This window comes from Stegodyphus dumicola, chromosome 12 (genome assembly GCF_044657685.1).
Source record: "Stegodyphus dumicola isolate Sdum_Otavi_A_Nest chromosome 12, ASM4465768v1".
Classification (NCBI taxonomy): Eukaryota; Metazoa; Arthropoda; class Arachnida; order Araneae; family Eresidae; genus Stegodyphus; species Stegodyphus dumicola.
The window spans coordinates 52,383,132-52,410,522 of record NC_140779.1 but is presented as its reverse complement, the minus strand read 5'-3'; the positions used below and the strand labels follow the sequence as shown (position 1 = coordinate 52,410,522).

The 27,391-nt window shown below is 33.8% G+C and overlaps 1 long non-coding RNA gene and 1 other non-coding gene across 5 annotated transcripts in view; both read left to right on the top strand.

Moving 5' to 3' along the window:
- Positions 1-27,391, top strand: part of LOC118199411 (uncharacterized) — an 808,537-nt gene that overhangs the window by 65,407 nt on the left and 715,739 nt on the right. The window lies entirely within an intron of this gene.
- TRNAT-UGU (transfer RNA threonine (anticodon UGU)) lies at positions 5,662-5,734 on the top strand. The gene has a single exon. It is a non-coding gene; the product is annotated as a tRNA-Thr (tRNA).

Here is a 27,391-nt window from a genome sequence, read left to right as displayed (position 1 = left end):
TAATTTTTAAAGTTATTTCGAAACGGATATTTTTTCATAACCTTCAAAACAGATTGCATTATTTATGTCTTCATTGGTTTTCACTTATAAAGTAAATCAGTAATAAGAATTGTAATATTAAAAGCTTTTTTTTTTTTTTTTTTTTTAGTATTTTCGAAGTAAATTCCAAAATAACATCCTACTAATTAATTTTTTCTTTCCAACGTTTTTGATTAGGATGTAATAATTTTTATTATTGTACATTTTAATTCTCTTACCTCAAATAACGCAACATAGCTAGAACCTAAGAACACATTTAAAAGCCGTATTCATACATTCATTTAGGCTAAAAACAATTTCCACTTCGTATCGAGCTTGAAAATAATTAAAAAAAAAAAAAAAAAAAAGTGTTGGTGCTTCGTTTCCAAGAGCATTTCTAAATTCTTATCAAGCCCGTAACTGTTTAAATCTGAAATTTCCGAAGCGAAGAAAGAGAAATTAGCAGGCGTGAAGCGATCGAAAAACCATCAGCCAGCTTCGCGAGATTTCAGATAATTGCAGAAAATGTCACGCTCTACACAACTGAGATACCGTAGAAACCTTCATTCATCGATTATTGCATCGAACTTGTTTGAAAGTAAACACCCTGTAAGGCTTTATCTCACTTCCTTAATGATTTTCACTTTCAAAGGCGCAATAATGAAGAGTCGTTAATTTTTATTTATTTTTTTTTTAGAATAGTTTTCTTCTCTAATTCGCGCTAACGTTCTTGTGCAGGTTACGTATATTATTGCAGTGAAAATGTTCTTTAGATATTCATTGAAATAAAATAAGAGAAAGAGCAGTGTAATTATGTTTACAATAATGGAGTCAAATTTTAGAGTTTCGGTAATGCCGCGGAAATTGGAAATATTTAATGCGCATGTACTTGAAGTTCCTTGTATAGGAGTATGTCTCTTGCATGTGATGATTGAAGATAGTTAATTTGCGCATTTAAGTGATGCAGCATGTGGTGAAACATGCGTGCTTTTCAAAGTGGAAAACGTAACTGGCACAGAACGTATAACAGATCAAGAAATAATTAAATGGGAACGCAAGTTGTTCCATTGAAATATGTATAAAGTAACAAAATTGCATGTCGTTAAATATTTATGGTCGAAATTAACTGTTTACATTTAACCTTCCTCAATGCGTACCTTGGTGGTGTAAATGGAAGCAGGTCGGGCTAGCCATCGGAAGATCCCAGAGTTCGAATTTCGGAAGATGAAACATCTCATTTTCCTATGTTTCTGATTCCGAATGGTTTAATAGCTCTACTATATTATCACACTGGAATACTGCGAGTTCTTCTCTGCTTCAGCTATATAAGATCTTTCAATGAGTTTCATTGCGTGCATCATCACTGGTATGACAAAATTCCGGACAGTAGTCGATCTAATTTTATGCTGCTTGTAGGATGCTCGTTACAGTTGTAGGTGAGTGGTGCTGTAATGCAGAATTTTAACTGCTGAAAATTGTCGATCTTGATCTCGTAGGCTATATTTTTGGCGACTCTTCAAAACAGTGATCCAGTCACAGATGAATCTAAGGAAAACTTCATTGACTTAAATCACGTAATCGGATCCCTCTACTGATGTCCATGCCTGTCCTGCAGAATACTTCAATCCTCACTCTTTGTTCCGGGAAGGCAGCGTCCGTTTAAACCTATCTTGAACCTTAAGCGCGAGGTATAAGATTCTTGTAACGTCCGGTGATGGAAAAACTGAGATAAGTTGTTGTCAGATATTTATTTTAAAACTTAACATAGGCTTATTTAAAAAGTAGCATTACAGAAGGAGAAAGATAACAGCTTTTCCGACGCGTGATGCGTTTATTACCTCGGCATTTCTCAGACAAAAGCCACGTTTTCGTTTCTCTTACATGTATATCCCGCAAAGGGAGGGATGTCCTTAATAAGTTTTTTTTTTTTTTTTTTTTATCGCACTCTGGTCATCGCGGCGGACACTGCTGTTCGTTCCCAACAGAAACAAAAAGTTCTCAAATAAACTTCATGTTTATCACGCTTTCAATACCTACTTTCCTGATCTTAATAACAACAAAAAAGAAGGAATTAAAAAATGTAGGATAATTATGAGGCTCACTAAAATCAGGGATCATAAGCTAAGACTTAACACGATTGGTGGTAATTAGGCCTTTCAGAAACGATTGCTTTCTCATGTTAATGGTTGTCTTCTGCTTTCTGCTTTAACAGCAAAATAAAGTAGCACATTCTCTTGCGAGCTCAATAATGATACTCTCAGCGCACCTTTGACACCGTTGGCAACTGAATGTAAGGGTTACAGCCGAAAACATCGCGGACGAAAACGTCGCGGAGAAAACAACGCAAGGCGAAAACGACGTGCTACAAAACATCGTGGGAGAAAACATCGCAGTTCTAAAACATCGTGGTACAAAACATCGTCGTCGAAAATAAAGCGGTTCAAAAACTTCGCAGTTTAAAAACATCGCCGTCGAAAATATCGTGGTAAAAAATAAAGTATCTACAAATCATCGCATGACGATAACATCGCAGACATGCTTATTTTTCATATTTCTTTCAGGCTTTAATAACTGTAAATGGATATTCCCATAATGATTTGTGAGCGCAAGTGATGTAAGGAAGGATAATTTTTACTTTCACATTTTTTTATTAACTAATAAATGTTTGCTGAAAAAATAAGAAGGAAACTTAAGCATAGAAAATTAAATGCAACTTAATAGATTATACTTTTTATGAAAAATTACCTGTAAAATCTATATAAAAATTATTTATTAATGGTCTTTCTTAGTTAACTATGTCGATTTAAAATTCTATTAAGTGCTATAAGTTGCATTAATTTTCTATGCTTAAGTTTTCTTCTTATTTTCTCAGCAAAAATTTAATATTTAATAAAAAATATGAAAGTAAAAATTATCCTTCTTTACATCTTGCGCTCACAAATCATTATGTGAATATCCATTTACAGTTATTAAAGCCTGAAAAAAGCATGTCTGCGATGTTATCGTCATGCGATGATTTGTAGATACTTTACTTTTTATCACGATATTTTAGACAACGATGTTTTTAAACTGTGAAGTTTTTGAACCGCTTTATTTTCGACGACGATGTTTTGTACCACGATGTTTTAGAACTGCGATGTTTTCTCTTTGCGATGTGTTCTCCCACGATGTTTTGTAGCACGACGTTTTCGCCTTGCGTTGTTTTCTCCGCGACGTTTTCGTCCGCGATGTTTTTACCGCGATGTTATCGGCGGACACGAATGTAAGTGGCTTCCATTTGGTAGATGCATGTAAGCATTGCATTATTGGCAAAATTTGAGCTCAAGTGTAGGCAATAAATACATACTTTTTTAGACATGGTCTCATTATTTTGAATAAGTTATGCACTGACATTTGCCTGTTACCGGTTATCTTTAATCTTTACTTCCTCCTTATGTACTAATATAAAATATAATATCATCGTTTTTTCTGCAACAGGTTTTAGTCTTGCGATTGCAAATTTTCTCCATCGTATGGGACTCATAAACTCAACAATGTGTCCATTATATGTGACACGAGTAGCGACCACCTCTGCAACTGTCCTGATCTTAATGACATTGCAGGCAATAATTTTAGAGAAGATATTTAACATTTTACTTCTCTCAAGGCTTTGCTGGGTTGCCCGACAGAGACTAATGACTGAAAAGCAGAGATCCGACAGTGATTGAAAGAAAATAATAGTAAAAAATTTCTTACGTCCGCGTGACCATTCGTACTCTCCACATGAAACGTTTTCAGAAGGTTGTACATTGTTGTGTTCTGTTGAATGGCGTCTTCATTTTGAAGAAAATTTCTTTTGGGCATAAAGTCGTGTTGAAGTAACCGCAATGATTTGCTGTGTAATGATGAAATCTTTTCGATTTCTAATTGCTTCTTTATTTTCTGCATCAGCTTTAACAAAGGCTAACCTTGCAATTCTTTTTAAACTGGCGAAAAAAAAGAAAAGAGATGGTTACCACTGTCACAATTACTCTTCCGCTCGAACTGAATAAAGCTAGTTTTTAATGATATAAATAGACGTTAAGAGAAGGGAAGTGCGGTGTATTTTGCCATTCCATGCAAAAGGAATGCCACACTATTCTTAAGCTCTTTTTCCACTTTCCAGCAGTTTTTTTTTTTTTTTTAAAGACTAAGAAAATAAGATGAATCTAATTTTTAAATGATAAAGAATATACTGAAAAACAAAGTCAGAAAAGAAACACGTGTCGTATTCGAGTTATCCCTTTTTCTTTTGAATTTTAGCAAACCACGTGAACTTAAAAATGAAATCATTATTAAATCGCATTGACGTGCCAATGAAGTGAATCAGAGAATAAAACATTCATGTCATATTAGTTTATTCTTCAATAATGGATACCACGCTTTTCGAAGGTGAAATATTGAGGCACTTGGAAGACTTTAAACAGAATACGCTATTACTGTATTCCCCCTTTTTATTGCTAATTTTATAGTCCGAAGAAAAAAGAAGAGAAAAAAATATGCGAATAATTTAATTTCCGAAGGATATAGTAACGGTAAGAACATAACAAATGAAATGTAGTCACTAGATAAGCAACATGCAGCTATCACTACATTATTTCTTAAAGAAACCTACATTCCGATAAGAATACATAATAATATTATCATTAAAATAGATATCTAAAATGTATCTTTTTATCCACTTCCCTGTAATTTGAATTTCACCAGTTATTATTGTCTCTGGTACTCCTTAGGTCTCAAATCATCATAAGAAGATAAGGTTAATGTGCAGCTGATTTATCGAAATCTTAAACTGAATGTCAACTCGTGTTTGCTTCGCTGTTATTGGTCCGTTCCTGCATTAAGTTAGCATAACATTCAACAACAATTAGAAGGGAAATGTTCAACGTGATCTTCACAGGTAGTTTGCCAGGTTTTGTCTTTGTTAGTAAGAGTACGTGGGCAAATTGATTTTAAAATTTAGGGAATTTAATTCTCTGAGAACATTGAGAAAACGAAAAAATGCGTAAATATTAATTTAAAAAAATTTCAGAATTTGGTGCTAAAATACTAAGGGAAAAAATATGCGAAGAAATATGAAAAATTATCCTTTACGAATAAAGAAAGGGAAATTAAAAATAAAATTTTTCATATGTCTGAATTCTTTTTCTCTTTATATTTTAATTTTTTGTTGTTTCATGTTCAGGACTTTCAAATATTAAACAAAATTTAAATATCGAGTGTTCTGCCAGAGCAAAGCTGAAATATTTTTATCGGTAAATTCTAACGAGACAAATAATTGAATATTAATAATAAATACTGCAAAAGAAAAGCGAAGATTATATCTTTCTCATAAACTTATAAATGTTCATGCTGTGTGACTTAATTTTTTATTTTCAGCTGTAGTGATACGCCTAGCAATAATTCTTGACATATTATTCTTCAGGAGGCAAAGATTAAAAAGTATAGAAGAAGATGTACGCACGCAGTCTTCGATTTTAGAAACATGTAGGAAATTCAGTTTTCTTAAGAAAAAATCATCAGCTGTTGCTTTTATCAGATAAAAGTAAATTGTACGTTGCTTTATAGGTTTTCTTATCTTGGGTGTATTTATATTATAAGGTATTTCTACCGCCTTCTTAGCATGCCTTCGTGGTGCAGTGGTCAGCACGCTCGGCTTGTATTCGAGAGGTCCGAGGTTCGAGTCCCGGCGAGGGCATTGCTCATTTTTCATGTTTCTTGCTTCGAAATAACCTAATGAATTTACAGTGGCGCCTGAACTAAAAAAGGTGGTGGATAATGATTCTCCGCCGCCAGGATTTGGCAATATGGTCCCCTAAACTTCAGTCGCTCTTTAAAAGGAGGAGTATATAAGGTATTTCTCTTGCCTTTGTGGTGTAGTGGTCAGCACGCTCGGCGCGTATTCGAGATGTTCGAGTTACAGAGAGGGTATTGCTCCTTTTTCCTCTTGCCTGCTTTCAAAAAATACCTAATGTCTCTAAAATATATTATTAGTATATTTCGAAATATTATCTTCTAATTTATAGCATTATAAATCAAAGGATTAATATACTCTAAAATATATGCCTTCTGGTTTTTCATTCATTATTTCTCATGAAGATTTTCTTTTGGGTCTGCCAATTAACGCTAGCATAGATCAGAGCCCGATTTCTGAAGTTAGAAGTGCTAGAACCCCATGGAAGTAGTGAAACTAGTGAGGACTAGTGAAAATTAATATATGAATAAAATAAACAATATTTAATAATTAAAATTAACTGTAAAGAGATTTATAAAAAATGAATGAATTAGGTTAATTTAATAACAAATAATTAATTAATATATTTCAGTACTCAAGATTATCTTATTTGGACTCTGGCTGGAATTACAATTTCACTTAAAAACTGAGACATACCGGGCTCCAGTGAGCTTTGGCTGAGTTTAAGCCCTGACGTAAATGCATTATTTTATGATATTCTATTCGATGAGTTTTGCAGAGGCGAACACAAATTATGCCTTCGGCAGAGGTGTAGATACAGAGAAAAATTAAAATAATAGAGGATATTTCTGTGTATATCTGTATGTATCAGCATGCATCTATCGATACGTATGTAAGAAGAACTATTGGGTGTTAAATAATAGGAATGAAACAGATTTTATATAGGCAAGTTTTCATACTCCTAGATTACTTTCATACATTTAGATGATTGATAAGAACAGAAGAAATAATTAGCAATTGTTGTTGTTGAACAATGCTCACTGTCTGACCTACAGTCAGCCCAAGCCCACGAAATTCTTCGTGGCAAGAAGTGCAAGATTACGTCTGTCGTTGGCAACAGCCTTGAGCACCATGCAGGTGCCAATTCGACTTAGTTCCGCTCTCAATTTTGATGGAGAGCATCCTGGGGGGGTACGGGTTCGAGGATCTCATACCCCTCTTTTCCTACCACCAACATCTCGATAGGACTTTCGGCTCGCCGAATATTTAGAGGGCCCCCACCCCGCACGGACACAATACATTTACAAACATCCACGCTTTTTATGGGATTCGAAACCGCGCACTTCGGCACGGCAGTTAGCGACGCTAACCACTATACCGTTTTGGCGGCATTAGCAATCGAAAACCATAAAAGTATGTGATAAAAATTTCAATTAGATAAAATTCAGCTTTAAATTGATTTGATTTTATCTAAAAATTTCTATCGTCTCAAGTCAGTCTGACTTGAATTAGATGAATATTTTCCTATAAATCATATATTACTCTAATGTTCAATTTAGACTAAATTTAGATTTTAAACTTACATACTTCGTAAATAAAATATTTTGTTAAGAAAATTGAGAACGTGGTGAGTCTTTTATTACGTTTGTTTTGATAATATATATATTAAAAACTTAAATTATCATTGTTAACTCAGGTGGTTTTTAACAAGTGGAGAAAAAGTAGCATCTGAATATTGTTTCCAGACTGCACATTGTAAAAAAAAATTATTAATGTAATAATGTGCTCAAAATTCATTACGACACAATAAAAAATTTCCTGCATACTAGAAGCATGATTCTGTTGCATCTTTTAATAATACCTTAGTACAGTTTTATTCAAAGACGCAGAACATTAGAAGTAATAAAACGGCTTAGCTTCAATTTATTCAAAGCATAATATTGGTATAATAAGAAATAACTATCCCTCCGCTGAAAATAACGTATCTTTGCCGTCTTACAATTCCGATTCCTTTTCTTGAACCCATTTCGACCGGCGGTCAGTCAATTCCTCAATGCCTTTCTCAAGAGTCATCATTTTCGCGTTGCGAAATAGTCCAAAACCCATTGTATAGCATCGATAACGTACACTTTTTCACTTATCACCGATCGGGTTGAAAATAATGCCTCAAATCGGTTCTCCGCTGCAGTCCGAAACTTCCCGAGGGAGCAATCGCTCAGAGGCGTCCTCGGACCCGATCAGCCAAACCGAGAGCGATTGTAGAAATTTAATAGCCGTGAAAGCTGCGAAAAATGTGCGATCTCCTAGCCAGTCATCCGTCCAGTGATAACAAACGCGCCAAAGGGCCAAAGTGGCTGCATTGCGCAATATTGATCTTATTTTGCTTTTCACTCCGACGGGGGGTGAAGAGAAGGGTTTACGAAAGGGTGGGTCCCAGAATTCCCCGGTGTTTGGTCAATATCCGTCAGTGTCTGCCTAAATATAGAAACTTCGACCCGTGAAAGACTTGCTTCTGGGGGTCAGTTCGCGATTTTTGGGCATCATCCCGAACGGGATCTTCTGCAACTCTTTCTAGTAGGGGAGGAGTGAACTTAGTAAAGGGTTCATGTGGGGGGGGGGGGGAGGATCGTCCGTCTTTTTCTCATTCAAAACGACACAATGCCGGATAAAAATCGATGAGCTAGACCGAAGAATGTATGATGATGTTATTCTGGCCATTAATCAGAAGGACGGAGTTGTTTGTCCGATACGCCTGTGCCGAACTTTATTCAAGAATGCCTTAATGAATCTTCTTCCACTGAAATCTGGCTTTGACGGTCGCTTCAGAAAGCGGAATGCTAGTTCAAAGATGGAGCGGTCCGTTTTCTTCGAATCTGGGATCAAAAGAATTTTTTTATATATATATATACTCACCATCAATAAATAAATGTTTTTGTCTAACTTTTTTATTTATTCTCTGATATGTTGCATTAAATAGTAAAAAGATTCGAGTATTCTTCGTAACGGTTAATGAAAGATTTCATAATGATTATCATCTCTGGTTCATTGTCGTTAAAACTAATAATGTCCTGCTTTTGTTGGGCGCCTTTCTGTAAATACAGACGTTTCATAATATAGTTCTTATTTAAATGAAAATAATTTTTATTTTACGGAATTTCGTTTTCAAAATGGGCGTAAGGAATAGGAAGTTAATTTTTCTTCTATGAGCGGGGGGGGGATTAGGGTTATTAGTAATTTATATATCAATAAAAGTAAAAATGTAGTCTTTCCTTGTTTTCTCTTTCAAACATTTCGTTTCTTTCAATAAAAACGTTCGAGACTGGCTGAAGTAAATTCCATAGATCAACAAGATGCACTTTTCTGTTGGACGTTGGTATACGCCACTTCTGCAAGAACTTTCTTATACAATACAAATATTTATTTATTTTTGCCCGGTAGGAATTTCTTATGCTCAGTATTTCTATGTGGTTCGTGTCTCTTAGAAACAAAGTTTTAATCATCGATAGACAGCTGCTCCATCAGTATATATTCCTAAAAGTGCTATACATTAATTTTGCGATATACTACATTAACTTTACAATAGAGTACATTAATTTTGATGCAATACATTGAATGTGCGACCTGTAAACATCATGCTATTCAGTATAGTAAGCTTTAATGAATGTTAGTTACTTTTCTAGTTTGGAATATGAGTGCTGCTTGAGGTACTCGCATGGGCTGCAAATTGCGTCAATATTAAGGCAATCTTTACCTTGGCTTGAACGTTTCTGCCAATATTTTTGGTTCATGCAAGCCAGTGCTCAGCAGATAGTGCCCATAGGTGTTGTTGCTGAGTCCTTTTGTTGGGTGCCCACAAATAGATGTCCGTTTGTAGATGTCCATAATTCCGAATCTGTATGCGTATGGAGGGGACAGACTATGTCCTTATATGAAGTGTGTGAATGACATTCGCAAAAAAGTAAATTATTGTAGTATTTATGCGATTTTGATGTCTTTGTTGATTTTATAAACTATAGGTGTTACTTTAAAGACAGAATTATTCTGTTTCTTAGTAGGAAAGGGGCTAATGTCCAAAACAAACGTTTCTGAAGACTTTAGCGCATGTCCAAAATGAACGACTCTGGGGACTTTTGAGGTATAGTCACATAAACGTCATGAGTCAAATCACAGGAAAACGGCCACTTGTATCTTATAAGTGATAGCCAATTCGAATGAGGATAACCTGGATTATTTAGAATGGACCTAAGTAAGATTCTTTTGAAACAGGCCAACGCGATTCGTGTGTTAAAATAAAATGGGCCGATATGCCACATTGAAAGTAATTAGGATCATACGCCTTTTCTATCAAGCTGTAGAATCATATATTACTAGCTAAGCAAAAGATTCTCTACCGAAGTGATATTGTTATCTAATGTTTTGTTAATGCATGTATACTAATACGTGTTGTGGAAGATTATTTCATGCTCGCAAATGAATAGCGTGTAGAGCACCCGCAACGCAACAGGCAATTTTTCCTATAATCGCGTTCATCCAAAATCATTTGAACGGCACGTATCTGCCGCAACTTTTAATCACGATCTGGGCTATCGTTTATGGAATAGAGAAAAACTATAAAATCAAACCCAGGAACACATAATCGTCATTCGGTTTTACGATAAAGGCATCTAAATTCGTTTAGATTATTTCATTAAAAATAAAGGTTTACTCCTATACTTATCACTTACTTACTCTTATTCTTTCTTGACATTGAAGAGTAAAAGAAATATTCTGCACACTATAATTCATTCCTATTTACACATCGTTGTACAATTCAGAATGGAAATGGTTTTGTAAGGGCGTTCGTTTGGATGCATTACTTTAGAATTTGCATTCCTTATTGAGAAAAACTGATAGAACTAATACTGGAAAAGGAAAATATTATTTTATTCGTTGATGATGAACCTATGACCATTTGTATTTCTTCACATAAAAGTACTGAATTCTACACCCATTTCGGTTACGACAGATGCATTAATATCTTGAAATTAGATTACCGTTTTGCAATATATTTTTATTGCAACATGGAAATATGTTCATTGAAATAAATTTCTCCAAGAAAACAATATTTGCTATTGATCATTTTGTATCTGCGACTCTATTCTAATAAAATGGCTGAAAGTTTCCTTTTTCTTATTAGCTAAGGCACTTAGATATGATTCTGTAACGTAAGACTTGATTTTGTTGGTTATGGGCATATGGACTAATGAACAGGACTAATGAACAGAATATATATTAAATGCTTATCATTTCAGTGTTTTATTCATTCATTCTGTGTTACTTGTTTTCGAAAGAAAATTTAAAATTTTATGTTTTGAATTTCGTATCTCGCAACGCATTTCGCACAGGAAAATACTTCCACATTAATCTGAAACAGCCGGCTGAAGTGCCTTGAAATATTTTACCCATAATTCACCTACATGAAAGAGCGGGAACTAAATTAAATCGAAGAGGTGAAACAAACAATCAAACAAATAAAAAAATAAACTAAAAAATCGAACTCAAAGGGTGAGGTAAAAGACTAATACTTCTCATATTCCCGGTACCGGTTTATTTCCGGCTAATCTATTCCCTAATTAATAATATTAATTTTGAAGTTTGAGTTCTTAGTTTCAGGGAGTCGGGATAACGTATGAAGGGCATTCATCAGAAGCATATTGCGCGTATTAAATCATAATTACGCCTGAAGCGGGGCGCAAGGGCTAAACGCCTTAAACGTCGTACTTTACGATAAATATCAATAATTTGGACGCATTAATCAAAGGTGCACGAGGTGCGCTTGTTACAACGCGCGCGAAAGGAAATTCAATTTCGCAGGTGATCCATTACTGCGGGTTCTTTTAATATGAACGGATTTTGGAAGAGCAGGAGTTACTTTTGCTTCTCTGACTCATTTCGTTGGTTTTCGGCCAAGGCTATGAAACTCCGCTTCGATTGATGGGCACGTTTCATAAAGTTTTCGCCATCCGTTGTAAAGGATTTGGGAACTTTTTTGGTAGGTTGAGTTTTAGGAAATGAATTATGGGGCATGATGGAGTTCGATACTTTTCTCATACGTGTTCGTAAGTTAAATTGCTAGGTGACTTTAAAAAATAGTTTTTCGTTTCTTCTTGTGCGTTGACCTTTTGCTATAAATCATTTGTTACGAGAATGAAGGATGAAAGAATTAATTTCTATGAAAAAGTATCGGATTTTGAAATTTTGTTTAAATTGTGCGCGTTTTGTTAATTATTCGTTAAAGGTTAATGTGGGCTTTGATAACAAACGCAAAACTTAATTGCAAAGTCTCGTTTTCTACCAATTCTTAATGATTTCAAACCAGAGAAATAAAGAAAATAAATTCTAAGGAATTGTTTTCAAGGTTTTTGGTGGTTCATGGTATCAAATACTTTAAACAGAATCCGGTTTTTAGAATTTAAACAGATTCCTGTCTATGTACTCCAATTTTCATGTAACGTGATGTCTTATATTAAATTTAAGAGAAATTCTTTGTTCTTAACATGAAGAACATTGGCGAAATCAAAACCTTTTAAATCACCATATTAAGACAACTGCTGGGAGTTTGACCCATGTTCGATCCTAGGCAAACGGACTGGATACATGGTTGGTTTTTCGTGCTTTTTTCCCATCGTAACGTAACTGCAAGGTCAGTTTCCCTTACATAAGTCCTTCACGAAAACATCCCTATCCTAAGCAGATAGTTTTTGAGTGCTTTGCCATATCAAATAACCTAACCTTACTTTTAAACCACAGAAAAAATTACATTTATTTTTTCAATTGCTCAGTTTCTTCATTAAATTTATTATTACCAAATGAACTCATGAAGAGTAATTTATGGAACCTGCCATTTAAGAAAATGTCCACAACTAAACCAACACTTGTGGAAAACATTTTGTTCCATTGATTAATTATAAAAATGATTTATTATGAAAAATGTAGGATTACTTTTTATAATAATAGAAATAGAATTTACTTTCAGGCAAAATATTTATTGATTTATAGACAAAATTTATGAAATTTTGCATTTAATAGCTTTACGAAGCACTTGTGTGTATGAAGCCTCGACTTTCTATTAAAAAATCATGATCTTTTCCACTATCTTCGACAAGGCATACTGGAGCTTGCAAGTTTCAGTATCTTGCGTATTGCCTTCAGCTAAATGAAGTTATAAAGTAGTTTCTTCCTCCTTCGAACATGTCTTCATGGTGTAACGGTAGCAAACTCGCTGCGTATTCGAGAGGGTCCAGGTTCTAATCCCGGCGAGGGCTCCAAGCCTCCTGCTTAAAAAAAGTAATTAATGACTCTGCAAGTGGCGTCCGAACCGTAAAGTGCTGGACAATAATTTGTCGCCACCAGGATTTGACTACTGTGTACCCTTATCCTCAGTTGCCATTTAAAAGGGGGAGTATATAAAGTATTTTTTCCCTCCTTCCGGCATGTCTTCATGGTGTAACGGTAGCAAACTCGGTGCGTATTCGAGAGGGTCCAGGTTCTAATTCCGGCGAGGGCTCCAAGCCTCCTGCTTAAAAAAAGTAATTAATGACTCTGCAAGTGGCGTCCGAACTGAAAAGTGGTGGACGATAATTCGTCACCACCAGGATTTGACTACTGTGTCCTCTAATCCTCAGTTGCCCTTTAAAAGGGGGTATATAAAGTATTTTCTCCCTCCTTCCGGCATGCTTTCGTGGCGGCGCTTATTCGAGAGGTCCAGGTTCGAGTCCCGGCGAGGGCATTGCTCATTTTTCAAATCTCCTGCTTCAAGGAAACCTATTAAATCTACAAAGTGTACAATGTTTTCAAACTGGTTATTAAATTGACCAAATTATCTTATTCCGGTTAGCATATTTCACAAGTGCACATCAGCGTAGCCACTGAGGGAGGGGTTTCGAAAATGGACCAATGAGCTTCTTCTGCTCTTGTGGGGCTAAATCTTCATGTATGTGAGCGTATGTTGCTAACATTATAATATGCATTTGTTTCGCAGTTATAAATGTTTGGCGTAATAGTAGAAAATCTCGTAGTGCTTTCGTTTTATGAGTTTAATTAATCGCTGACATTTCACATTCGCGATTTTTATTACGCATTGATATTTTTATTACGCATTGATATTTGGATTGATGTTCATAGCATATTACCGCTCGTTACACCGAGAAAATGACTGAAACTACAATTAGCCTCGAATATTATGCATTTAATAACAAATGTGGATTAAAAGAATTCATTTTTATAGTTTTTTATATTTTTTATTGAGATGAGAAAGACTGGAAGTGTTACAATGAATCTAGTGTTTTCTTATTTCACTGCCTGCATTCTTTTGATTTTGAAAGTGTAATATTCAGAATACATATTATGTATGATATCATTATATCCATTGTTAACAGTAAAATTTATATGGGAATAAATTGAATATATTCGTTGTGAATAGATAAATTCATTCTGTTTGATGAGTATTTTTTGTGCAGACAGTATATTTAAGAGTGAGCAGTTATTAAATGTGAAATTTAACAGACTAAATGCAAATTAGTGAATTACGAATGCAAATTAGTGAAGTTCACTTTGAATAAAGTTCTGCATTGGCTATTATTATAGAACATCTTTTTCATATAGACTGAAATAAAAAAGGCTGACTTCTATTTACATACATAACTGGTGTAAATATTTTTCTCATATGCATAGTTTTATGCAAAGATAGCATTTGGGCTCGGATGTGTATCACATATTTCTTTCGTCTTATTTATCACTTATTAAGTACTATTTCGCATGAATATTTTTGCGGAGTATCCAACATGTGTTTGTATTTATTTCAAATTCTTTCAACCAGGTAGTGAAATCTTCATAATTGCTTATATTTGATCTAACTTCGCAATGAAAATTTTCAGAAAAAATAGACGATGTACAGAAAATTGCGTGGCAAAGTATTTTCAACCATCTTGCTTAAATCTTAAAGCGTGCGAGAGGTCATGTGACATGACAGAAATATTACTGGATGCTCATTGGGCCATCCTAGAAGCCACTCCCTCGGTGGCTACACAGATGTGCACTTGTGAAATATGCTTCCGGTTACCCTTCGCTTGTCAACGAGTATTTGTTTATATTCCTAACCAGTTTATCAGAGTGTTTGTTACTTCTTATAATTGGTATAATAGATGCAGACTTAAACTGAAATCGCTCTTACACGTGGCTATCATAATTTGTTTTACTTATGCAGCCTAGATATATAGCAATTATTTGTGTGGGTTTAGTTAGTATTTAATCAGTGAACCTCCCATTCTACACTTTCATCTATTAAACATACGGCTACTCTGCTAAATTTCAGGTTGAAAATATAACAAAGAAAGGGGCTTCTTATTTTCGAGTTAGATAAAGAATATATAAAATAAAATTTTAAGTTTACTTTTCTTTCTATATGCTCTTAAGTTTACTATTTAAACTGGTTATTTCTCCTTCCTATCCTAAAATAATAATATGTTTATTAAAAAAAACTCTAGTGCATCATTTTTTAATTAATCTTTCTCATATGATTCTTACGGCTAATGCTTAGGCTAATATCATAACGATATTAAAATCTGAAAACTGAAATCTAAATTAGGTCGTAGGAGTAACTCTAATTTTATTAACATTCGTATTTTAATTCTTCGAAACATTGAAATAAGAATGAGCTGTAAAAGCTACATCTTTCAGCATCTACTTCATCAGTATCTTCTATTTCCGACCCAAAGTATTTCATCATATCATTAAATTGCTCTTTTATATTATGCGGTTATTCTGAAATAAAATAAATTTATAGTTTTTTTTTTCATTTATTGCTGTGTAGTATAGGTATTTACTGCAGCGTTCCCACGTTTGAAATTTATTATAAATATTCCAGTTTCTCTAGTATTTTTCGTTAAGAATATTTCCTTTTAGTCTTATATTTTACATTTTATTTCAATACTTTTGCATTTTTGATATTTATATTTTTGTATTTTTACAGTCTTATATTGTCGAACTGTTTCTATACCTCCTTTTAGCTTACATAAGCAAATTTAATATAGGTGTGTGTAAGTAAAAAATACGTAAAACAAAATTCTAAATTTAATTTTCAATAATTTCTTGGCTTGTCATTTTAAATTAGTTACTTCCTTTTTGTGCTTTCCCTTAAAGAAAACCCCAGTAACTGTTAACAATGATTTTTCTAAACTGTATCATTTCAAAATTAATAGCTGTCTTATTATTCTTTCATCACGCTGTTGACGTGGGCATTTACATAACGATTCAGCCAATAATAACTTCAAATTTGGGAACGGAAACTTAAAATTAAGTAATAGGATAATGTTTAACGATATCTAAGTCATTCTGAACCCAGTGTTCAAACTGGATACATCGCATTCTCTCTCTCGTTTCCACCCTGGCAACCTGCTTGCTTTCTTCTGCAGCTCTTTTTTGGTTCACTGAAATTAATTCTAAAGATGTAGAAAGCGCACAAATGTGATCAAGAACAGGCGCTCAATTTGCATCCATTGCGCAGAAATATTAAATTGGCCATTAACATCTTTTATGCGCCAAGGTTTGTCACTCTGGAAATTATGCTCGTCATTTCTTTATCAGTTTCTGAATTATATCACATCAAGAACCGGGGGGAAGGGATGAAAAAAACGAAAAATTCGAGATTGTAGGTGAAATACAAATAACCGAAACATATCGTTACTAGCTAATTTAGTTATTGCTTAAAGTATTGCTATATTTCTCATAAACACATTTATTTATTGCACCATTTAACCACTTGAAATATACTATCTGATTTACCAGAGAAATAAAATCATTAAAACCAAAACCACAAACCCACAAGAGCCAATCAAGGTATACCATTTAACATGCTTCATTTGCCGATTGCGCTGCAGTCGGGAAGAATGAAAACATTCCAGAGCGGGGAAGCAAGAGAAAGTGATTAAAAGAATAACATGGAATGGGCGAAAGTTAGTGATAGGAACTGATTACGCCTTCCTGAAAGTGCTGCTCGTTACGCTGAGAGTCCCTTCGGTTATCCATCACCTGTAAACACCTCCATGTCCAGGAGCTCCTCTTAAGGGAGGTCAAGGGTTATCGAGGGGTCAGCCGTCCCTTCCTATGGGATATCTGTTTGCCTAAAAGCCTATTGGACCGTGATATAGAGGCAGGTAGGTCGGGGGCCAACCCAGTGCATGTTCCATTCCTTCTCCAACCCCTCCCACTTTGGGGAGGGAGAGAATTCCAGATGACTGCAGCCTGTCTGTAATGCATCGAAAGGGAAATAACTCTTATTGGGCAGGTTTCTAATAGTTGCGTGTATAGTGTATGCTGTATCTCCTCATGGTACTGCAGGATCTAAGCATGACTATTAAAATTCGTGAATATTACGCATTATGTTTTGATATAATATATGACAAGAAATCTGAAAATTAAATTCGATAAATTCTTTACTCTGAATATATATATTGCATTTTAAATTTCTAAGAAAAAAGTGGGATACCTAATCAAGTAATCTGGATTATTACGAGCTATACTATATCTAATAAAATCTTTCTGATTATTACGAGGACTAGAGCATTATAATGTAATATATTTGAATTATAATTTCTAATTTTGTTTAAAATTTCAAAGAAAAATATTTTGTAAAAGTATTTCTGAAACTTTTAATAATATTAGATGTTATGAAATTCAGCAAGAGTTTGTTCTGCGATTTTTTGCAGAACAAACTCTTTTTGATCGTTTGATCACAGTACTTCGACCTTTTTTTTAGTTGCATACTCAGATAAATGCCATTTGATATCGCGTACGATTTTTGATTTATTTCACAAAAATATAGGACTATTAACTGAAGTTTGTTTTGAAAACTTATACAAATATGCATTAGAAGCTACTGCAAACAGCTTTATTACATTGCACATTAATTTTTTTTATATGTAAATTATTGGAGCGTACATCTTGTAGCAATTTTTTCTTTTTCTTTTTTCCCTCTTGTTGTTTTCATACTGTGTGAAAATTAATAGATATTAATTATTTAATTTTAGGCTAGCAATAACACATAATTATGTTTAATTTTATTGCAATAATATTTACAGTACATTTAAGGAAAACAAAATAAGGAAACCCTTATAGAAAAACAGGTAACAATTTGCTTTCTTCAATACATTTTCGATGTTTCCAGAACATGGCGCCACTTTTACTTAACTGAAATTAATTTAGCAAGTAAACATTTTAATTTAGTCAGTTATTTTATCCAATTAGAGATACTTTTGAATTATGCAACTGGATGGTAAGGCACACTTGATTTTAAATTTTGGTGGGCTAACCTTCGGGAATTCTCCTTTTGGCCGTGGCTAATGGCACTCAAAAGATTAACCAATAAAACTGGCTTTTAACTATAAATCCTTTCTAATACTCATATTCAACGAGGAAAATACCTTCATATTTTAATGGGCGTGGCCTGTCATGACCATAAGACAAATTTGTTTGGTTAGGCATGTCGGGCTGCGCCCACTACTGATACTACTGATACCTTCATATTTCATATCCTCATTAAGCAATGCTTACAAGAATGTCAACTTACTTAAAGATAAAACAATTATTTGAAATTTGCGGTTATTATACGTACGATGACTAAAGCAGAGTTTCCATCGGAGTCGGTACTGACCGTATGGGTATAAATGAAATTTTAAAAGAAACCAATGATGATCAAGGGGTCAACTGAAGGTTGATATAGCTGAATATGCAACGATCGGGTAATCAAGATCCCATTAATTACAAAAAGCTTTATTTATAAAATTGATGATTTATTTATTGATATAAAGTTGTATCATATAAGAAGGAAGAAATCATATAAAATAAGTATAAGAGAAAATACGCTAAAATTATTTAATATGCATTAAAAGTCAATGATGAATTTTTTATGCAATAAGTGAAATATAGAAAAGTAAAACGAGGATACAATATAGAAAAGTAAAATTAACCCAAGAAAATACAATTAAAAAATGCGAAGAATGCAAAACTAGAATGAAAAACAAGAAACAGATTAACTATTTTGGAACGAAGTGATTTAAAAATTAAATTAGGTAGTTTCATGCCAGATATTTAAAAAAATTGCATCAGGCGCAGCCATCACATTAATTAAAATAAATTTTGTGCAATTAAAATCTGTGATTTTGTTTCCGAAAACTTGCCAATATTAATACATGTAATAAATCCTAATTGTCTTAGTACTTAATTTCACGTGTATTCTCCTGTACTTTGCAGAGATAAGCTAAAAAGCATTAATTAAAATTAAAATTAGTTGAAGTTAAAGTAAATTTCTTAACAGCTTCCATCTTTCTATGTCGTACATGCATGCTTCTGTAAAAAATCTGACATAATACCCTTAGAACGCAATTTCTGAAGTTCTAAGTAAACGAATATTGGGGTAATTCATCAGTTGATCGACGAATTACTTACTGAGAGATTACGTCAAGGAGGACCAGTTAAATCGCCGTTTCTGACGAATTATTTCGTTGTTTGTTAAACTATTTAAAGACTTAAAAATGGATAGTCGTAAATGCTGTATTTAATGATTAATACGCAAATGAATAGTTAACTGTAATTAATTTGTTGATTAAATTAATATCTGACTAAATTATCCCTTAGAAAGTCCTCGACGAAAGCATCTCTCTCCTTAGGCAGATAGCATTGCCGTAATCACATTGTAGAGAGATTAGGATTTTGTTGGAGGCCGGAGAGATGAAAAATTAGCAACCGCCTTCGCCGGGAATCGAACCACGGACCTCTGGAATACCAGCCCAGCGTGCAGAACCCCTACACCAGGAAGTCACGCTAGGAAAGTGGGAGAAATACCTTATAACATAAACCAAATCAAGCCATAACTTTACTTCCGAATGCATATAAACAGAAATATTTGTTCTGTTTCAATCCATTCGGAAGTTCAGTTTTCAAATTTTTGATTTAAATATCTGATAAATTAACAGAAATAATTTGATTCTTCTTGGAATGATTTGTTTCCTTAATTAATATTAATTTGATCCTTATCTGAAGTAATAAAAAATGGTTTAAATGCTTTTGAGTTAAAAAATTTGAAACCTTGAATATTTTTTTAAATGCAATAAGTTTATTAATGATAATTAAAAATACGAAGTAATAAAAAGTATAATGAATTTTGGTTTCTTCTTTGAAATTTCAGTGTGAAAAATGTTAAAAAAAATTAATAGTTTACATAAAATAAAAATATTTCTACTGTGCAACACAAATTTAATAAATCTTGCATTAAGCATTTTTTAAATCTAGCAATAAAAAAAAATAATAATAAAAAATATAAATAAAATAATAATAAATAAATCGCCCTCTCTTTTTTTTCGGGTATTAAACATACTCATCCAGATATTTAAATGCGTTTTCCAAGCATGAAAAGCATGATGCGCAATTAGAAAGCTTAAGTAGTATATTCTGCTGCATAATAACATATATGCTCATAAATGCTGTGTTACAAAAGAGGCTCGCATATGGACAACCTAATCCAATAGCCTAATGATATCCTGCATTGCACTTAATGGGAAAAGGCCTTTCCTTCTTTTTGGCACCTCAGAAGCCCCTCGACCGCAAAAGCCCCTGCCTGCGAGTCATTTCCGAGAGATAAGCCCCCTCCTTCCCATGAATTGATGGCCACAGGGGTAAGGGCCCGGGATTCTCGCTGCCATACATCTCCAGGCCTCTCCCGAAAACTTTCGCCCAAGCAAAAATCTTTCTTTACTGTTTGGAGAAGGTGATCAATTAATCGATTGGGTACTTAATTATTTGGCAGAACACGAGCAGAAAATGGAGCCCCTAGAGTTTTTCTGGATACTTTTTTTCCCTTTTTCCTTTCTCCAGATATTGCCCCTGGGATTTCCGGAGGAAAAGTTTGCCGAGAGAGTCTGACTTTGTCAATAATTCACTAGTCAATTTCTATGCTCTTTTTTTCTTCTTCCATGATATTTTTTTTTCCTCTTTTTCCCATGCGAGTTTTTTCTTTTCTTCTCTGCTTCTGAATACGTACGTGAGACTCTTGAATCATTTTAGTAGCTATAGAAGAAGGAAGGGAAAAAAAGAGACGGTAGTCCTTTCGTACGTGATATTGCAAAAACTGAACAAGGACTATATATGTACTTTTTTTTTATTATCTGTTTAGGATGACATCTGGATTTCTGAAACTTTATTTTATCGAAATGTATTGAAAGAAAAATTTTACGATTAGTATAGCAATGCTTTTCTAGACTTTTGGTATTATTTTATTAAAAAAATGTATATACAAATATCTGTTTACATTCTTTCAGCAAAGCTCTGACTCGTAATAAATGCTTTAATTACTTCGGCGGTTCCTTTTTTTTTTTTTTTTTTTTTTAAAGGGGGGGATTCCTGCATTTTAGTAGAAATTAAAGTACGATGTTTTCCTAAAAAAAAAACTTAATTTTTTTCCCCATGCATAACGAAATGTATAGCATATGGGTAAGTAAACAAATATTTCTTTTAATAGTCGAGCTTGATTTTTTTTTTTTTTTTTTTTAAATCTAAGTATTCTTCAGAAATGAACAAGGTCCATTGTAACATCGCCAAGCTTTCGTGATGGAAAAATTAAGACTGCCTGCTCTTTTAAAATTAATTTAAAAACTTAGGCTTTCTTGGTTAAATAAAAAGGAATATTGCACCACTATTAGAAAAGGGTAAAACAACAGCTTTCCCGTTGCGTGATGCGACTTATAATCTGAGCATTTCTCAAACAAAAACAACATTGTTATCTCAAACAAAAGCAACATTGTCATTTGTCTTACCAAATCAGTAACGGATATCCCCCCCCCCGAGTTGGTGTCCTGAACGAGTCTTTTCTTGATCACTTTCGGATCATCGCGGCGGACACTGGGGTTTGTTCCCAAGACAAACTGGAAGTTATCTAATATAAACCTGATGTTACACCATCAATCATTTATCAGTCTGATCACCGGGAGTGTTGCCTAGGGTACATCGCCGGAAGTGGACCGATATTACACCCGCAAAAATGGGGAATAAATAACTACAGACATCAATCTCTCTTCGGGATTCGGACCTTGGACTAGCGCTTTGGTAGCTTTGCCTATGCCACTTTCAAGTTTTGTCGATTCTATGCTGGTATCAATCATACGCAGTGTCTGTGTTGATCTCTCGCCTTACTGGTATCGACTCTAAGCAGTGTCCGTCTTGACACAATTATGCATCAAATAATTCGATATTGCATCAGCACCAAAAACATTTTTTTTGTATTCTTTTAATCATACGATAGAATATTGTAACAGAACACTGCAAATGTACTTAACAGTTAAAATTTCAGTTTTAGGTAACATACTATACAATGTAATACATTTGAATCCATCTAAGAACAGTCTTGGCATATGATATTCAAGGCTGGAAATTATGCACATTTATTAAATTTTTATACAAAATTCTGTAAAAATTCGATATCAGTTATGATGGTATTATACCCTTTCCTTTAACGAACTAATATTATTCAAAATTTCTCCTTCTTTGTGTTTTAAATTAATGAATACGAACTTCCTGATTTGGCAATGCGCTTACCTCATTATACCTAAGAAAGAAGGGAAGAGTTTCTTACCCTCCCTATTCGCCAATCGTATCTCCTGCAGGTCCTTTTTCACCTGCAAACAATATTCGAAAGTGGATTTCAATTACTTGGGCGGAAGGCGAAAATTTTGCTTTCTGTTCTTTCTTTGTTTGATTCTTATTTTTTCCCCAGAAAAACACTGCTCAGTTGCATTTAGAAAACAAGTGCAAATAAACAATTTCAAATCTCTTCTTCTTTCTTCCGATGCGGAGGCGTGTACGCCTTCCAACAAAAGGAAACAAATGCCGTTATTTAGCTGAATTTTTTCCGCTAGCTCATACTCTAATAGAGATTAATGCGGTTATTATTCCGGCGCCCGATGCTAAACTATTTCTTCTATTTCTCTGTAATGGCGACAGCTCCTCGTTTGCTTTTGTTTCCTTTGGAGAGGGACGATGAAGATTGGAAACAGAGATACCTTCCATGAAAAAGCGCAGGTGTTCTTTCAAGTTGCTCGTTTTGGGCTCTCTACCTCCCTTCATACGGAGGGGCTTTCCCAAATTGCTATGAAACACGTTACAAAAAACGAAATTCAGTTGAACACTTTTGTTAGGTACGTAATGCCTGTCTTTAAAAATGTAGAATTTCTAAGTTAGAATAATTAAATATGTTGTTTTTACTGTACTATTAACGAATAAGCAGTTAATTGTGGGAATTAATAAATTTTAAGTTAATTAAGATTTATTTGTCTTAAAGTGTAATCAAGTATGTTGCTTCAAATCGAAATTAGTGAGCAGCATTTTTCTTCCAAAGCGTAAAATGGAAAAGTTTTCCTACTTATTTTCTTTTTCGTTCTGGGTTATTGAAATTTTTCTCCATTTTGCAGTCGTACTTTCCATAAGAAATGCTTCGAATTCTTTACAAAACTTTAGAATTAGGAATTAGTATTTCAAAAATCAAAATTAAATTAAAAACAATTAAACTTGTCCAGATTTTTCTTCCCAACGCCAAATTATCATTTGTTAGTATTTTATCGGCAGGGCAATAACGCCTCGACTGGAAGATTCGAAGTTAGAATTACATTTCATTTTTCGTTTTATGAATGACTATTAGAAGCGAATTAATTCGTAAAGGCCAGATATTCCTATACATGTTTGTTTTGTCGTTACAACTATAGTTTTAATTTGTGGTGCCATCTACTGCAGTTTACTGTAATCAAAAGCTGGCATTAAATACGATATGGACTGAATCGAACTGATGATACTTGGCATTGTAACTAATTTTAAAACAATATTACATTGTTAGAGAACAGTATTTCCTGTACAGAGAAAGCAAATATGATCAGTATGTTATTTCTATGCAGCGGCAGTATTTTTTTTTTTTCAAACTTCAAGAAAAGTGTCTTAACTGCTTTTTTTAAAAAAAGAGTTGTAATTTATTTTACTTCTTTTTTTTTTATGAAAATATATTTTACCACTTAAGCGTGCAAACGTAATTTATTTGTTACATTCTGAAATCAAAATTTTCTCCTTCCTTTCCGCTCCCCCCAAAAAGGTAATAAATTGCAAGAGGAGAATTGTTGAATTTAGGAGCGGATATTTTATTGTTAGTTACTTTTAGTACGACTTTTCTTCACCTACGTTTATTTCATATTTCGCCTTAAGTTCATCAAATTTGAAATCTGTCAGAAAAATTTAATTGTAAATTAATAATAAGGGCACATCATGAGGATTAGATAGGGCACATCAGGCTTAAGAATTGCATAGGAACCCATGTTCTGAAATGTCAGGGGTCTCTGAAATGTCACCCTAGTACAACTTGGAAATCTTCACGGTAGAAAGAGTCATTTTAGAACAATATGTGGTAGCAGAGGTAGAAGATGGGAAAGAAAACAACAGAGGGTTAATTTGAAACATTTATTGGACATGAATACAAATGGTGTACGGCAGCTTGAATGTTACAACAGATGCTCAAAGTTTACACCATCAGACGCCAAACATGCCTGACACCGACAGACCATTGATTCCTGGGCATGTTCAAACACACCGGGAGTTTATTTGATTGTAGCAGCTGCGCAGTCGGGTCTTGCCATGAGATCCATTTCAGAAACAACAGGATCGTGATACAGAACATTTTTAATGGCTCCCCACAAAATGAAATCAAGATTCGATAAATCCGGTGAGCGTGACGACCAGGCAATTGGTCCGCTACTCCCAATCCTTCGATACGGGAATGATCTGTTCGAATGACTACGAACAACCAGTCCAAAATGAGCAGGCGCCCAAACATTAACTTTGAAGCGTTGTTGTGCCGCACACCGTGGGATTTTTCTTGAGCCCACAAATTCTGATTGTGGTGATTGAATACGCCATCCCTATTGAATGGGGCGTAATCAGGTGGACAACATATAAGCTTGGAAATTAATATTACAGGCACTCTCTTGCAGAAACCACTATGCGAAACGCACAACTGAACACTTTGGAGACTGAACACTTTTCAAGACTTTTTCAAACTGAACACTTTGGAGGTAGAAGGACTCGGCGTTCAAGACACGAGACATTTTTAATTGAGAGGCAATGGCACGTATGCTGGTCCTTGGATTACTCTTCACCGTATCCAACGCACTTTCTTCCCTAACGACAGAGCGATTCGATCATGGCCTTCCCTCACTTGTCCTGTCATTACTTAATGGCACAAATTTTGATGCAGACGTGCAAACAAACTGTGGTGTGGTTGATGTTTGTCGGGGAAACGTTCTCGATAAATGCGTACAGCGGCTTGTCCATTACCCTTAGCTATGCCATGCGCTAAGTGCATGTCTACAAGCTCTTCGTTCATACAGCATTTCAGTCTCTTCGTATGGTACCTACCGCTCGAATGAGGCAATCCTCACTTTCCACTAGCACTCTCCTGTACCTGGCGCACCCCTGGCGGAGTACAGTGACGTTTCTAGGCATTGGTTCCTATGCAATTCTTAATCCTTATGATGTGATCTACCTTCCCCAGAAATTTGTCGCAACATTTAAGGGACACCCTCTATATATTTAAATTTAGATAATTTTTTAACATGTTTCATAAATCAAACAAGAAAATTGTAGAAAATGTTGATAAATATGCCAAAACTTAAAAAAAAAAAAAAAAAAACCAGTTTTTTATATCCATAAACTAAAATTAAGCATCCAAATAAAAAGGTTGATCCCATTTCCCCTGAAACTATAAAATTTTCCTCTAAGAGGAATTTCCCTCGGTTGGAAACCCCTGTTGTAGACTCTGTTTTCGAAAAATGTATACATTTTTACAACAAAAACGATAATTTTTTGAGTGAATTTAGACATATCTCGATTGATACTTATTCTTAGCAAACGTTAGCAACAAAATTATTTAAATAATGGTTGCGAATTTTAAATTTCACCGTAACGTTAGAAAAATAATTAAAAGAATAAGTTATCGAAATTTTTATTACTTTCAAGCTAGATAATAGAAAAGGAAGTAGATAAATTAATATTTCTTGCGTGCAAAGATTTTTGTAATTTTAAATTACAAAGATCTGAATTCAATTAAATGTTTGAAATTTTCGTTTATCATGAACACTTTTCGTATTTAGTTACTTTGATTAAGTGATAAATAAAATTATTATCAGATATTACTACCAGCAGTTTCGGTTATACTATTAATATAAATATATTTCTCTACACTGAAATTTATTAACTTTCTGAAAAATATACAAGTGAAATTTATATCTATTAAAACTTTTCAATATACAATCAGTTAAACTTAACTCTTAAAATAGGATTATACACCTTAGTACAACTTGGAAATCTTCACAGTAGAAAGAGTCATTTTTGAACAATATGCCCCCCATCTCCCCAAAAATAATTTTTAAGCGTTGCAATAAATAATCATAACAACACTTTGAAACTTTGTCCAGGGAATTGTATTTATGAACTCTGAATGGCTATAAGTATTTCTGAAAATCATCAATTCTGCATGAAATATATTTAATTTTTTTTAATTAATTCATTTTTCTGTATGTGTCTTTCCATGTGTAATGTTTCGATTATAACCTAATGTAACTGAAATGAGTTTTTTTTTTTTAATGTTTTTGTACTTTATCACAGTTTTAAATCTTAATCTCTCCATATAACAAAATTTGAAAGTAGTATGTCTTATGAATATTTTTACCAATGACTTTTGCTTTACGAATTAAATGTATCTTTTGTTTTATTAGACATTTTAAATAGGTATTCTTTAAATAGATATTCAATGTGCTAAAATAGCTTGCGATATTGTACTTACACTTGCTTCCTCATTATCTCCTAATTACAGGTAAAAAAAACATTGTAGGTTTAACAAATTTCAATTTAATGCTTCTAATAACTTTTATCATTTTACGGTATTATTATACTAAAATAGCTATATAATATAATAATACTTAATATTTTTGATTTGCTAAAGAGGATAAACGATTGTTATTATCTTTCCTTCTTTTCGACGGAAAGGCAAAATTTCGTAGAAGCATAAAGCAATAATTTTCAATTATTTAGTGCGTTATGTTAGATATAAACCTCATGAACTTAAAATATATGCATATGCAAGCAACAAATAGTTTATGTTCTACTAACTAACGGCTTGAAGCCCAAAGGCAACTTGAGTAATCATTTGCAACGTCAAACATCTATTGGATCCACTACATATGATATTGAACCCATGCGAGTGTAAACAAATTAAAAGCATGCATTTTCATATGAGAGACATATTGGTCACATATATGTCAAAGGTTTAAAGTTAAATGATTTTAAAGGAATTTTCTGAAAATTTAAGTTTGAATGTTAAAGTGATGAATGTCATGAAATGAACTATGTGTTCCGAGAATCTTCGATAAAACAAGGTCTTTTAAATTCGCTTTGCAATTTGTACATCACGGTCTTTTATTGGAAAGTGAAGGCTTCCAGTGCTGGTTTAAAAAGAAACGAGATTAAATGGAATTTCTCTCCAATTTTTTTGCAGTTTCTTTACGCTAAACAAACACAACCGAAAATCCGGCAAAATGC